At 41.4% G+C, this 16,231-nt stretch overlaps 1 protein-coding gene across 1 annotated transcript in view; it reads right to left on the bottom strand.

Annotated features, from left to right (window-relative positions):
• Nucleotides 1–846: 846 nt before the first annotated feature.
• Nucleotides 847–16,231, bottom strand: part of SNRPE (small nuclear ribonucleoprotein polypeptide E) — a 106,543-nt gene continuing 91,158 nt past the window's right edge. The window contains exon 6 of the mRNA XM_058701857.1: nt 847–1,074. The gene's annotated coding sequence lies outside the window, so the exon portion shown is untranslated. The remainder of the gene's footprint in view (nt 1,075–16,231) is intronic.

The following is a 16,231-nucleotide window of genomic DNA, read 5'->3' as shown; positions in this document are numbered from 1 at the left end:
CGAAGGGACACTGGGTTTGAAAGCTTGAAGGTTAAGGAAGGCCAAACAGAAAAATAAAAATTGTTTGGGTCTCTGACGACCAACAAGCTACCATAGTAGCCTCGAACCGCTTATGAAGGTTAACCTACCAAGTTTGGTTACATGGAGTAAAAAAATTTTTATTACATTAAGCCATTTAATATGAGTCTTTATTATTATTATTATTATTATTATTATTATATATTTTTTTAACATTTATTTATTTTTGAGACAGAGAGAGGCAGAGCATGAACGGGGGAGGGTCAGAGAGAGAGGGAGACACAGAATCGGAAGCAGGCTCCAGGCTCTGGGCCATCATCAGCCCAGAGCCCCACGCGGGGCTCGAACCCACGGACCGTGAGATCGTGACCTGAGCTGAAGTCGGACGCTTAACCGACTGAGCCACCCAGGCGCCCCGAGTCTTTATTATTAGGAGTCAGACATAATTCCCATTAATACAGAAGCATGATTTATAGCAATAAAGAAATAAACGTCTATACCATTTCTTTCCGTTGCCGAACGCGTAGAAGAAAGAAAAGGAGTCAGAAGATATCTCCCACTGTGTACTAGAGCGCATGAATAATCCTGTGGATTTTCAAAGTGGAGTTGCAAGCTGAGTTTGGAGGCAGGAGCTAGAGAGAACACAATTGCTCTGCACAAGAAAGCAGGAGGAATAAACCTGAGGTAGCTGAGGAGCAGGTAAGAGGTCAAGCAACATGCAGAAGATTGTTATGGATGCATATATGGACACTAGAATGGAGTGGAATCTGATAGCCAGAAAGAAGAGAAGAGGGAGTTGGAGACCCTCAAAAAGGACACAGAACTAAAAAAAAAAACCACAGAAGTTTATTAATGATTCCCAGGGTAAATCCAAATAGTTCTGTAAGCTGCATCAGATGCCTGAGGGGCACCAGGCTTTTGCAGCATTATATAAAAATGGACAACTCAAAGTGACAAGTACATCTCGTCAAAGCAAGTCCTCTCCATTTAGTAATGCAGGAGCCAGTTTCTGGGTCAAGACAGCAGGTGGAGCAGACATGGAAGCCTCCTCCTTCTCTGAATACATAAAATGCAGGAGAAAATAGATTTAAAAACTCATAGACACACTTGAAAACAAGAAGGAGAAACATTAAAAGCTACCAAAGAGGGAAGACAGATTATGTACCAAGAAACAAGAATCAGATTGATATCAGACTTTCTCTTATGTAACAGCAGATGCCAAAAGATAAGGGAATAAAATCTCCAAAATGGTGAAATAAAATAATGGTAAATGTAAAATTCTATGCCCAGCGAGACTAGTATTCCAGAGTAAGGGTAAAACAAAGACATCTTCAGGCATGCAAGGACTCAGAAATTTTAGTAATCACAGACTTTCACTGAAAGAACTGTCTCAACAAGAAGAAAAGGGAATCAAGACACAATGTGGGATGCAAAGTTCAACAGAAGATCTTACATATATCCCCTGTGTAATAAAAGGGAAGTGCATAAGTAAGTGATGCTATGGTAACAAACAACAGACTCAACCCCCAAAAGCTTACCATCACAAAGGTGTGTTTCTTGCTTCTGTCAGCTCAGTTGTGGGTTGGCCAATATTCTGCTCTATATGTATGTCTTCTTATTCTTGGATTTAAGTGGATGCAAAAACTTCTTTTGGGAAGAAGCTGTTTTCCTCGCAGAAGGAAAAGAAAAGTGGAAAGCCATGGCTCTTGAAGCATCAGTTAGGAAGTAGCAAATAGTCTTGACTCACAAAACATGTCAGGTGGCTAAGCCTGCCATCAATGGGATGTGTCCTGAAAATCACATGGCAATGGGAGGGGATATGTAGAATTATTAAAGGGATGGTTAGAACTTGGAACTCATCTCAACATGTTAGCATCTCAACAAAGAACAATAAAATTGTAGAGAAGTGACAAGATAAAGGAAAATGAGTTTAAGTTTTTACGGGGTGGCAAACTGGAAAGGTGAATATAGGGGAGTAAAATAGTAGAAGATAATGTTTTTTATCAGTAAGTTTCGTTTGCAGACCCATGTCAGTGCTGACTTTCCTTCTTCTTCATGGCCATAGAACTCCCCCAGAAAACTTCTCTTTATAGCAATCCTCATTTCCCAGAAGTTTCTGCCTTCAGTGAGATAGGGAAGGCTATGAGAAGGCTTCTTTCTATAACTATTGATTCTCATTTGCCTCCAGCTCTAAATCATTCTTATGCCAAAATGGCATATTTTGGGATGGCATATTCTAATCCTTTACAGGAGCAATTTACTCATATCACTGGTAGTACCCTCCCCCCCCCCCCCCCCCCCCCCCGCCCCAAGATCTAATATGGTTTAGAAAAACCAATGGATGAGATGACAGAACTTTGGGGCTCAAAGAAATAAAACTTATGCACATGTCCCAAGGAATCCAGATATCTGGTGCTTTATTGTGTGTGACTATGTCTCTGAGTGCCATGTAACTAAATAATTAAATATAAAACCTCATTTTATTTATTTTTTTATTATTTTTTTATTTTTTTAATGTTTATTTTTGAAGGACAGAGAGACAGTGTGAGTGGGGGAGGAGCAGAGAGAGAGAGAGACAGGCACAGAATCTGAAGCAGGCTCCAGGCTCTGAGCTGTCAGCACAGAGCCCAATGCGGGGCTAGAACCCACAAACCGTGAGATCATGACCTAAGCCGAAGTCGGACACTTAACTGACTGAGCCACCCAGGCGCCCCTAAAACCTCATTTAAAAAAAACGAAAAGGCACAAAATACTGAGCACATAAAAATACTGGACAATGAGAGAATCATAAAGAAATGTGCTTTCCAACAACTCAAGGTTTTTTTAGTTATCAGCAAAAAAATTGTGAAAGATTTTGAAATGGATCAAAAAATTGCTGGATGTCTTCAATGGAAATCTATGCATTGTAGACAGTGCACCATTCTAAATTACCTGGTTCTATGGGGATTTTCACTTTCCATCATCTTTGAGCTATTTTACAATACTGTAAGTTGTAGATAACATAGCAATGCAAATAATTCTGTTTTATACACCTGCAAAATGAATCCTGTATACTCAGGAAAAAGACAACTGATTTCTTTCCCTTCACACTCTTCACCAAACAACAACAACAACTAATTTTGCAACTATTTGTAGATTGATTTTATGACTACATATATGTATTGTCTTTGAATTCTCTTTTGAACTGGTTGAAACATCTTACTTATTCCCTCATTAATTAATGAGTCAAATATCTTTGATGTGTTCATTTTATATCTGTATGGGCATCATATCATGATCTTTTTTTTTTTAAATTACACGTTCACACGAATATTCCACAAAACTTCAGTGGAACACTTACTGGGTATCAGCCTCTGATGCCATACGTTCTTGCAAACATATGTTATAAGACAATATTTTGAATACATGATTTTTTCCTTGACTCATATCTTGTTTGACCAAAATATGTTCTGGGACAGTGGGACCACTGTCTTTTGTAGGATTGTGGATGGAAACCCAGGAGACAAGGCATGCTGGAGGAGAAGGAGGAGGCAGACGTGCAGAGGGCCCACAGCTTTGGTTCCTGGCTGCTGCCTGCTTCCTGACTCTTTCAGCAACTTTTGATTTCTAAAAATTATCCAGAATTCTTCCAATAAATTCCCTTTTTTGATTTACCTCATATGAGCAGACAACTTTAATCAAAAGAAAGTGACGTCAAGAAGGAGAGTGTAGGGGCACCTGGGTGGCTCAGTTGGTTAAGTATTTACTTAACTCTTGATCTTGGTTCAGGTCACGATCTCATGGTTCACGGATCAAGCCCCATGACAGGCTTGGGATTCTCTTTCTCTTTCTCTCTCTGCCCCTCCCTGATTCGTGCTGTCTCTTTCACTCTTTCTTTTTTTTTTTTTTAATTTTTTTTTCAACGTTTATTTATTTATTTTTGGGACAGAGAGAGACAGAGCATGAACGGGGGAGGGACAGAGAGAGAGGGAGACACAGAATCGGAAACAGGCTCCAGGCTCCGAGCCATCAGCCCAGAGCCTGACGCGGGGCTCGAACTCACGGACCGCGAGATCGTGACCTGGCTGAAGTCGGACGCTTAACCGACTGCGCCACCCAGGCGCCCCTCTTTCACTCTTTCAAAATAAAGAAATTAACTTAAAAACAAAAATAGAGGGGTGCCTGTGTGGCTCAATTGGTTGAGCGTCCGACTTTGGCTCAGGTCATGATCTCACGGTTCATGAGTTCGAGCCCCGTGTCAGGCTCTGTGCTGACAGCTCAGAGCCTGGAGCCTGCTGCATATTCTGGGTCTCCCCCCCACCCCCGCCCCCGTCCTCTCCTGCTCATGCTGTCTCTCAAAAATAAATAAACATTAAAAATTTTTTAAAATATTCCTAGGCATATTATTAAACAAAACAAAACAAAACAAAACAAAACAAAAAAAAGAAGGAGAGCATAAAACCATTACCCTGGTTAAATCCAAGTCTCTGTCTATCTTGTCTAGAGAAAAACACCCAGCCTCACTGACCTGTTCTCACTTTAAGTTTGTGATGGTCATTCTCTGAGTTTTCATGCTGTCCAGCATTCATCCTTTATCTCCCTCCTCTGCTCCTTCTCCCGGTCTCTCTTCTGTCCTCATACCCCTGCCCATACCTCCTCCCACATCCTCACCCAGCAATAAACCTGGCTTTCTCCTCACTGAGAAAACTGAAACTGTTATAAGAAAACTACAGATTCTCACGACTCCCACCCAAACAGCTTCCAGGGTGCCATGAAGTCTTTGTTTCCTTTCAACCTCACATATTCCTCCTTCCCCATCACCTTTGCCAGACACTCTCTTCTAGACCACTCCATCTGTGTTATCCAACACATCAGCAGCTAGCCTCAGGTGGCCATAGCATACTAGAAATGTGGCGAGCCTGAATTGAAATGTGTTCAACACATACAAGGTTTCAAAGACTTACGAGGAAAACAGGAATATAAAATATTTCGTTAATAATTTTTATAGCGATTGCACGCTGAAATGATAACATTTTGGATATCTTAGGTTAAATAAAATGTTGTTTCAAATTAATTTCACCTATTTCTTTTTTGTCTCTTTTTTTTAATGTGGCTATAACTTAAAATTAATGTGGCTCACATGATATTCCCTTTTCATGTGCTGACAGCAGAGAGCCTGATGTGGGGCTCGAACTCACAAACGTGAGATCATGACCTGAGTGGAAGTCTGGCTTAACTGACTGAGCCACTTAGGTGCCCCAAGACTCACATGATATTTCTATTGTCAGCACTACTCTAAATGTTGGAGTGCCCTAGACCTCAGCCTTTGATGGTCTTTTTTTTTTTTTTTAAGATTTAATTTTTTTTAAGCTTATTTATTTATCTTTGGATGTCAGCACAGAGCCTGATGCAAGGATCAAACTCACAAACCATGAGATCATAACCTGAGCCGAAGTCATGTGTTTAACTGACTAACGCATCCAGGCACCCCTAGAGATTTTATTTTTTAGCAATCTCTACACCCAACATGGGGTTCGAACTTACAACCCCGAGGTTGAATCGCAGGGTCCACCAACTGAGCCAGTCAGGCATTCCATCGTTTATTCTTTCTCTACTCTCACTCTCTCATTCAGTTTTACAACCTTAAATACTTTATACAAGCCAGCAACTCACAGACCTGTGTATCCAACTGTCTGCTCACATTCCCCACTTAGTAGTCTGATACACACCTCAAGCTCCCTCCACCCCTGGCCTTCCCCATCTCAGTGGATGGCAACTCTATTGTTCAGGAGAAAATCTTGGACTCATCTTTACTCTTTTCTTTCAAATGACATAGCCATTTCTTCCTGTGGGCTTATATTCAAAGTATATCAGGAATCTATTTTTCACTATAATGGGGTTCAGGACATGCCATCCTAAAATATGCTCCATGGCATACTGAATATTTCAAGCTGAAGGAGTCTAAGGAAACGGCAGAAGGAGGAAGATTATTGACCTTCCCCCTGCCCTCTTGCTTTTAGCAGGTCATAAGACCCTCGTGTGAGAGGTGCCCTCCCTATAACCAGAGGAAAAGAATAACCTCATCTCCAACCAAATTAACAAGCCTTGCTGTTTCCCCCACTTTACGACTTTTAGTTCATACTCTTTCTCCTATTGTATCTTTCCATGACTCTTCACTGCATCAAACCTAGCACTAAAAACACTCGGGTTTAACCATTTTGGGGGTGTCTTCATTTCCTTACGAAGGGTCTTGTGTCACGTAAAATAAATATGTAATGCTTTTCTCCTGTTAATCTTTATCAGTTTAATTTTCAGACTCAACGAGGGACCTCGAGAAAGTCAAGGAAAACGTTTCCTCCCCTCCAACTATATTCCCTTCTACCACTATTATCTCTGGCCTGGATTACTGGCACAGGAAGGAACAGGTCTCCCTATTGGATGCTAATAGGTCTCTTAGCTTCTACCTCTGTGTTGGTAGAGTCTGTTCTCAACAGTGTCTGAGGAATCCTTTCAAACCTTAAATCAGTGCTCCTCTGTTAAAAGTCCTGCCATGTTACTCAGAGCAAAAACCAAAGTCTTCACAATGGCTAAAGGCCCTTCCTACTTGTTCTGACCCCCCATCACATCTCTGGCTTTACCTCCTACTTACTCCCATTCACCCTCCTCCAGCCACACGGCTATTCTTAAGATGCCAGGCAGGTTCCTGCCTTAAGACCTTAGAATTAGTTGCTTCCTCTGCCCGGAATGCCCTGCTCTTAGATAGTCACATGACTGAATATATAATTCCCTGCCTTCGACTGCTGTTCGGATGTCACATGCTAAAGGTTCCTTCTCTGTTTAAAACTGCAGTCTAGGGGCGCCTGGGTGGCTTGGTCGGTTAAGCGTCTGACTTCAGCTCAGGTCATGATCTCACACTCCGTGAGTTCGAGCCCCGCGTCAGGCTCTGTGCTGACAGCTCAGAGCCTGGAGCCTGTTTCAGATTCTGTGTCTCCCTCTCTCTGACCCTCCCCTGTTCATGCTCTCTCTCCATCTCAAAAATAAATAAACGTTTAAAAAAATTTTTAAATAAATAAATAAATAAATAAATAAATAAAACTGCAGTCTCTACCTCCCCTTCTCCTTACTCCCATTTACTTTTACTTTTCTCCAAAGTACTTACTTATCACGTTGCAATATCCTATACAATTTACCTATTTATTACGTTTAATGTGATCCCACCCACCATCCATACCACTAGGGTGGAAGCTCCTCTGCGGCAAGGAACTTGTTCTCCTGTGTTTCCTAATGCATTTCGCTCACAACGGTGGCACACAGTAGACACTCAATACATATATGTTGAATGAATGTTGAGCTGATCAGAGTAGGCTGATACAATGAGACAAATTCCAGTTCAGGGTGGCCAAGCTGGAAGCTTGGAAAGAAAAGCAAAACCACAGATCAGATTCTGAAATTCAGATCGATACATCAATGACTCGCCAGGCCCCAAAGCAGCCAACCAAATGCACAGACTGGGAGAGGACGATACACTTGCTTGGGAAAGAGTGGAATCTTGAGAATCTCACTAGGAATATAGGGAAAACATTGAGAATTCCTGGAACCCTGACCCTGCCCTGCAAATAGCCTCTTTTCATGCATATCTTTGCTAAAAGAGGGCTGCCATTCCAAGACTGAAGATGGAATGTAGTTGGGGAGCATGGGCAACATTCTTCGGGAGATTAGAGAAGATAGGTTCATTGCGACTCCTTTCTACCTCTTTGTTTTGGGTCTATGCCTGGAGGCTAAGGCCATTAAAGCAGAAAACAATTGGGGATGCGAAGAAATGGAAGACCAGCAGTCCTGGCCCAGGCCTGATTTTTCAGTTCAATAGGGATGGAGGTTGACACGGCAAGACTCAGCAATGTTATGGACATTCCTTCATCCATAAACAAATATTTATTGAGTTCCTTTCATGTATCAGACACATTCTTGGCCTTGAGGAAACAGTGGTGATTAATATAAGGTCTCTGTTTTCATGGAGCTTATGTTCTGGTCGGGGAAATAGAAAATAATCAAGTGAAAAACAACTAAGATAATTTCAGATCATGGTACTGGGTAGGCACTAAGAAGAAAATAAAAATGGAAATGTGGTGGGGACTGGGGTGCGTTAGACAGGGCGGTCAGTAAAGACCTCTCAGAGAAGGTAAGATTTAAAAAATTGTTTTTAATGTTTTATTTTATATTTGAGAGCGAGTGAGAGAGAGTAGAGGAGGAGCAGAGAGCCGGAGACAGAACCTGAAGCAGGCACCAGACTCTGAGCTGTCAGTACAGAGCTCGACCAGGGGGCTTGAACTCACAGTGAGTTCATGACCTGAGCCCAAGTCGGACACGTAACCAAAGGAGCCACCCAGGGGCCCCAAGAAGGTAAGATTTTATCTGAGAGCTGGATGATGAAAAGGAGTCAGTCATGCAAAGAACATTCGGGCAAGCACCGACCAAGGCCCTGGGTTGGAAAGGATGAGCAGAGGAAGCCTGTGTGACTCAAGCGTAGTGAGAGTGAGTAGAAAAGGAATAGAAGATGAAGCTGAAAAGATACGGGGGCGCCTGGGTGACTCAGTCGGTTGAGCGACTGATTGGGCTCAGGTCATGATCTCACGGTTCGTGAGTTCGAGCCCCTTGTCGGGCTGGCTCTGTGCTGACAGCTCAGAGCCTGGAGCCTGCTTCCGATTCTGTGTCTCCCCCATCTCTCTGTTCCTCCCCTGCTCGTTCTCTGTCTCTCAAAAATAAATAAACGTTAAAAAAGTTAAAAAAAAGAAAAGAAAAGAAAAGAAAAGAAAAGAAAAGAAAAGAAAAGATACGGATGAGGTCAGACCGTGCAGTGAACAGACACCAACAGTTATAAAGGAGTGAATATTATATTCTGATTTTAATTTTATGAATAGTACTATAAATTGTAGAGATAATTTTTTTTTTTTAATTTTTTTTTCAACGTTTTTTATTTATTTTTGGGACAGAGAGAGACAGAGCATGAACGGGGGAGGGGCAGAGAGAGAGGGAGACACAGAATCGGAAACAGGCTCCAGGCTCCGAGCCATCAGCCCAGAGCCTGACGCGGGGCTCGAACTCACGGACCGCGAGATCGTGACCTGGCTGAAGTCGGACGCTTAACCGACTGCGCCACCCAGGCGCCCCTAGAGATAATTTAAAAAACTAGCTCAATAGTTCAGGTGAAAGATTATCACAGCTTAAACAACTGCAGTGATGACTGTGATAGAAATAAAAAGACATCAATGGATTCAAGAGATATTAGATATTCTGGAGTATAAAGAACAAAATGCACTGGACAATTAACCAAAGTAATTTCTATTTGACAGAGAAAAGTAGGAGGTGGATAATTATGTACTATCGGTCACACAGCAGCATTTATACACTTCTCGACCCAAAGATAAAGTCTTTCTGTAGCATATAAAAACAAGAAGCGTATGAACTTAAATTATACTTAGTAATCATTATTTCAGTATTTTATCTTGGAAATGATCTAGATGTCTAATGAATATCCATTAAGTAACTCAATTTACTGTTCAAGGTTTTAATTTCCTGAAGATCTTGAAAATTAACTTCAAATTAATTATTGCTAAAATAAAGTTTGTTAGGATAATTATTCTATTTAGTTAAACACAAATTTACACTTTTACAAGTAAAATGTAATCTTAAACATTAAGTAGAAGTAATGCTAGCTTATTGGATCAGTAAACCAATTAAGTTTAAGAACATATCTAAGTAGAATAAAAATGCACACTAATATTTTACTTAATGTCTATAACTCGGAGAAAGAAAGGTATTTTTATTAAACCAAAATTATTAAACTAGTTTTGTCTGTCAGAGATTTATTTCAATTATGTTAGCTTGAATTCTTAAAATGGTTTAGTTTCTATAAAAATGCCCTTTTTTCTCACATTGAAAGTATTAGAAGCTCAGGATGCCTGGCTCAGTGAGTACAGCATTTCACTCTTGACCTCCTGGTTGTAAGTTTGAGTGAGTCCCATGCTGGGTGTAGAGAGTACTTGAAAATAAAATCTTAAAAAAATTCAAAAAAGTATTACTTTCTGGGAATTTTTTTAATGCTTCATTTATGCAAGTGCATACTGATCTCTAAGCCAATCAAAATGGCACTCCTCTAACAGATTTTATCATCTAATTTGGTAATACCATCTGAAGGCAGGGAAACATTACACATTCACACAATGAGAGGTGAAGAGTTTCCTGAATTACGGTCATATAAACATATGTACACGCTGAAAGACAAAGTTTAAACTTTCAACTGTGGGTCAAGGGTAACTAAGAAGTGGGTCACACAGCTACAAAGTGGTTGAGCCAGGACTCCCAAAGGATTAGCGGTCAAATTGAGCACTTGAAGTAGTTGTGCGTTACAGTAATGGAAGAAAACAGTGAAGAGACAATAAAGATTTCCCCTTAGGAAAAGACAATGAAGGAAACTTCCACAACAGCTTCAGACATGGGTCACCAGTCAAGCATATGCCAGGTCCTGCTGGACAGGGATACTGAGGTGAAACGTATCATCTACAATCTCAGTGGTATTAGGTCAAGTATTTGTTTCCTTGATTCGAAATTGGGTTTGAGTTTCCTGGTCAAATAATTAAATTGCCACAAATTCTGTTCTCTGAGAGACTACACTTTCTCCCATTCTCTGTAGGCCATACTTGGTGACCTGCTACCTATACATATTAGTAGCTTTTGGATGGTAGTGTGCAGCCAATGGCTCCCAAGCTGCAAAAACAATACCTCCTTCTTCCAAGAACCACTTTTGACCAACTATTCCCAAAGCTAGTCAAACTTCAGGCTGACTTTTTAGGTTAGGCTAAATCTCGACAAAATCTCCACGTTTCTTCCTCAAGACAGAACATCCTTTCAGAATGGTTCTCATGCTGCAGCACTGTGAAGGATGTCTTGTGCTTCATTCAGTGTTTTGATTAATCTTCTTCCGGTTTCTGGTGCTGGGACTGGGACCCTCTGCTACTCAGCCTGATCAATAAAGTAGAAACTTTTGCTATCTCCCCTCCTGGGAGTCTCAGTGACTGCACAGCTGAGTATGTCCTGCTCCTGATAAATGCATCACTCTCTTCTCTTGAGCATCACCTCTCTCTTTTTTTTTTTTTTTAATTTTTTTAATGTTTATTTATTTTTAGAGAGAGACAGAGTGCGAGCAGGGGAGGGGCAGAGAGGTTGGGAGACACAGAACCCGAAGCAGGCTCCAGGCTCCGAGCTGTCAGCACGGAGCCCGACGTGGGGCTCGAACCCACAAACTGTGAGATCATGACCTGAGCCGAAGTTGGACACTTAACCGACTGAGCCACCCAGCACCCCGAGCATCACCTCTTTATTGTCCTTGATATAAGCTTCTAGATTTGAATTGTTTTGCATCATTCAGGGCTCTTACAGACAAGGTATGACTGGGATTCTCTGGGCTGATTATTGTCTCTTGTTTGTTTGTTCTCATCATTTGAATATGGGCAATCAGTTATTCAGTGAACTTCCAGGTCATTGTCCTACTTCTTACATGTACAGACATTATAGTGCCAATAGCACCAAATTAGTTCCCTTAAAGACTTTTAGAAAAAGGCTAATAAAAATCCAGAGTACCTAAAAGTCTAGTACCTAAGAATCCAGACTCTTCTGACCAACTCCAGACAGGCCTCTCTTTTGATCACCTTCCTGTACCTTTACCCCCTTCTCTTTGCTCTGCCTTCCCTATTTTCCTTCTGTACCATCCCTGGGACCCCCTCTCTTTCCTTTACTGCTCTTTTCTAAACACATTCCTCTCACTGACAGTATCTCCTCATGCTGGCTCATAATAACATATGACTGAAAATTATTCCCCGTATCAGTGGATTTACACACCTAAACCTTGGCCAAAGTCAAATTTACATCAAATCTAGTTAAAGACTGGACTAACTGGGGCGCCTGGGTGGCTCAGTTGGTTAAGCGTCCAACTTTGGCTCAGGTCATGACCTCACGGTTCGTGAGTTTGAGTCCCACGTCGGGTTCTGTGCTGACAGCTCAGAGCCTACAGCCTGCTTCGAAATCCGTGTGTCCTTCTCTCTCACTCTCTGCCCTTCCCCTGCTCATGCTCTGTCTCTGTCTCTCTCTCTCAAAAATAAACATAAAAAAAAAAAAAAAAAAAGACTGGACTAACTTTCACCAAAAAAAATAAATAAATAAAAATAAAAATTCACCAAACATTTTAGGATTATTCCAAAAAATTTATAGTCTGGTTAAACCATATTGTTCTGGAACCTAGAGATGAAAAAGTTGGATAGAAAATGCAGGCTGGACTCACAACCGAATTATGTTAAATACTATACACATCAAAATTTAAGCATAGATGGATATTTAAACATATAAAAATAAGATAAAATATCTTAGTGACTTTCCATGAAGTCTTTTCTGTAAAAGGGTAAAGTAAAAAATTGGTCAAAAGTCAAGTGTGTAAACAGAAAAAGAATAAATCCATCCTAATTTCAGAAACCACTTAACCATCACCTTCCAGGAACGTCGTAGTCCTGATAAGCCTAATGATATCACAGCTGCCTTATGTAATTTCTTTGTTGATGGCATAAGCTAAGGAGGCAAATTTAGTTTAAAAAACAGAAGATAGGGGGCACCTGGCTGACTCAGTTGGTAAGGCATATGACTATCTCAGGGTCGTGAGTTTAAGCCCCACACGGGGGGTACAGTTTAGTTAAAAAAGAAGAAGAAAAAGAAGAAGAAGAAGAAGAAGAAGAAGAAGAAGAAGAAGAAGAAGAAGGAGGAGGAGGAGGAGGAGGAGGAGGAGGAGGAGGAGGAGGAGGAGGAGGAGGAGGGGAAGGAGGAGGAGGAGGAGAAGAAGAAGATAAAATCACCCATCTCTAAATGACAAGATCTTTTAGACCCCTATGAAGATACTTTGACTTGAGAAAAATATATATATATGTATACATATCAAATTAATAGCTCTTTAGATTAAGTAACTAGATAGAACTGGAACAAGGACACCTTTATGTTTGGTCCAGACAAAGACACCTGTCGATATTGCAAGGAAAGGGGTCAGTGGAAGGACAACTGCTCTGCTTTAGCTTGGAAGATAGGATCTAAAGGACAAAGGACAGAGTTTGGCTGACAAAATGGCATCTCTCTATTGAGTAGCTGCTCTGGTCTGCCCACAATTGCCCATTTTTCTAAATGTTTATTTATTTATTTCTTTATTTATTTTGAGAGAGAGGGAGCATGCATGAGTGGGAGACAGGCAGAGAGAAAGGGAGAGAAAGAAAGTCCCAAGCAGGCTCTGCGATGTCAGCACAAAGCCCTACGAGGGGCTCGAACCCATGAACCATGAGATCATGACCTGAGCTGAAATCAAGAGTTGGTCCCTTAATGCACTGAGCCACCCAGGTGCCCCCCCCCCACTTTTTTTTAGAGAGAGAGCATGAATGGGGAAGGGGCAGAGGGAGAGGGAGAAAGAAAATCCCTGCTCGCAATTGCCCTTAACACAAAAGAGAGAGAGATTTCCATGTAGCTGCAAAACCAGAATGTTTTATTTCTACCATAAACCCTATAACTTTTCTATAATTCCCTTCCTTGGAGTAACAAAAAGTTTTCAGTGGTAGGAAACTCAAATACACCTTAGACTGTGGCCAATAACTTTACGATGGCAAAGATTAATTATCAACTGCCTGATGCCTCCTCTACTAACATGTCAGACCTTGAACCAAGCCCTGATAGCCTCCAGGCCAAAGATAATTCGAGTGTGGAACACATAAAGAAGGCTGAATTCTTAAAGGTTTAAATTGACCCAGCTACGTTCTTCCAGAATTAACCCAAAACCTACTACAAAAATAAGGATATTAGCGGTCTTTAGAACATAATATTCTTTTTTTTTTTTTTTAATTTTTGTTTTAACGTTTATTTATTTTTGAGACAGAAAGAGACAGAGCATGAACGGGGGAGGGGCAGAGAGAGAGGGAGACAGAATCGGAAGCAGGTTCCAGGTTCCGAGCCATCAGAGCAGAGCCCGACGCGGGGCTCAAACTCACGGACTGCGAGATCGTGACCCGGGCTGAAGTCGGACGCCTAACCGACTGAGCCACCCAGGCGCCCCTAGAACATAATATTCTATATGCCTCCAGAAAAGGTACATTATTCTTTGTGCCAGTTCTTGTTTTATCCCCATTCTGCCCACCCAAAAGGTCAATAGGCTCATGGCCAATATGTACAAGATATAATAGCCACTAACAAAATTGTGCTTCCTCATTTCCCCATAATCCTCAACCGCAAGTCCATTTTATCCTCAATCCAAGACAGCTACTTACTCCGCAGTGGTAAATCTGTATCTCACATTCTTTACAACACTTAACAACCAAACACTGTATTTATTTGTATTCATTTGGGAAAACCACCAAAACACACGAACAATTATGCCCCAAGGACTATATGCCCTCTTATTTTTTCCAAATACTCGACCATAACCTGAGAGAGATCCAATTTTCCTAGGAATCCGTTCTTACACAACATGATGAACTTCTCCCAAAGGAGAGCCTTGTAAAATTGATTTCCTCCATCTGCAGACAGTGTTGATGTACAGCGGACACAATGTCTCCAAGAATAAACTCCAATTTGATCGGATCCAAGAGCATTATTTAGGCCATAACATCACACAGAGCGAAAAGTCTCTTTCTCCTCATGTATCGGAAGTTATTTGGGACTTGCCCTCACCCAATACCAAATGATAATGTCAAAGATTTCTCAGTCTCACGGGATACTATAGAAAATGGATTTCTAACTTTTCAGAATTGGCTTTTCCTTTATATATTCTTATGATAAGAGCAGAAATACCTGAGCTCTTACCCTGAACAGTCTGTAGAGACTGCATTCTGTAACTTAAAAAACTTCTCAAAATCTTTCTATCTTTGGGGCACCCGGTTGGCTCAGTCAGTAGAGCATGTGACTCTTGATCACACAGTTGTGAGTTCAAGCCCCACATTAGGCATAAAGTTTAGTTTAAAAAATAAATAAACAAGGGTGGCTGGGTGGCTCAGTTGGCTGAGTGTCTGGCTCTTAATTTTGGCTTGGGTCATGATCCCGGGGTTGTGGGATCAAACCTCATGTTGGGCTTTGCACTGAGCATGGAGCCTGCTTGGGATTCTCTCTCTCTCTCTCTCTCTCTCTCTCTCTCTCTCTCTCTCTCTCTCTCTCCCTCCTCCTCCCCATCCCCCACCCCGGCCCTCTCCCCTGCTTGTGTGCACTCTCTCTCTCAAATATAAATAAATAAATAAATAAATAAATAAATAAATAAATAAATAAAGTGTACAATTCATTCTAGAGGTATCTCAGTGTGGTTTTAATTTATATTTCCTCAATGACTATAGTGATGTTAAGCATCTTTTCATGTGCTTATTAGCCACTTGTGTATCTTCTTTGGAAAAATGTCTATTCAGATCCTTTCAAAAAAATTTAGGGAGAGAGAGAGAGAGAGCACATGAGCTGGAGAGAAGGGCAGAGGGAATGAGAGAGATTCTTAATCGGGCTCCATGTTGATGTGGGGCTCTATCCCATGACCCTGGGACCATGACCTGAACCAAAACCAGGAGTCAGATGCTCAGCTGAAGGGGTCACCCAGGTGCCCCACCATTTTTTTTTTAAGTAAGCTCTATGCCCTATGTGAGGCTTTAACTCATGACCCCAAGATGAAGAGTCACATGCTCTACTGATTAAGCCAGCTAGGTGCCCCAATCCTTTGCCATTTTTGTAAAGATTTTTTTTTTAATGTTTATTTTTGAGAGAGAGTGCGAGCGTGGGAGAGGCAGAGAGAGAGAGAGAGAGACACAGAATCAGAAGCAGGCTCCAGGCTCTGAGCTGTCAGACAGAACCTGACATGGGCTCGAACCCATGACCTGAACCGAAGTTGGACACCTAACTGACTGAGCCACCCAGGCGCCCCTGCCATTTTTTTTAAATGTTTATTTTTGAGAGAGAGAGAGAGAGACAGAGACAGAACATGAGCGGGGGGAGGGGAAGAGAGAGAGGGAGACACAGAATCTGAAGCAAGCTCCAGGCTCTGAGCTGTCAGCACAGAGCCCGATGTGGGTCTCAAATTCATGAATGGTGAGATCATGACATGAGCTGAAGTCAGACACTTAACAGACTGAGCCACCCAGGCTCCCCAATCTTTTCCATTTTTATTTTTTTTTTTATTTTGTTTATT

Source organism: Neofelis nebulosa, chromosome 15 (genome assembly GCF_028018385.1).
Source record: "Neofelis nebulosa isolate mNeoNeb1 chromosome 15, mNeoNeb1.pri, whole genome shotgun sequence".
NCBI lineage: Eukaryota > Metazoa > Chordata > Mammalia > Carnivora > Felidae > Neofelis > Neofelis nebulosa.
This window is presented reverse-complemented; position numbering and strand designations above follow the sequence as displayed.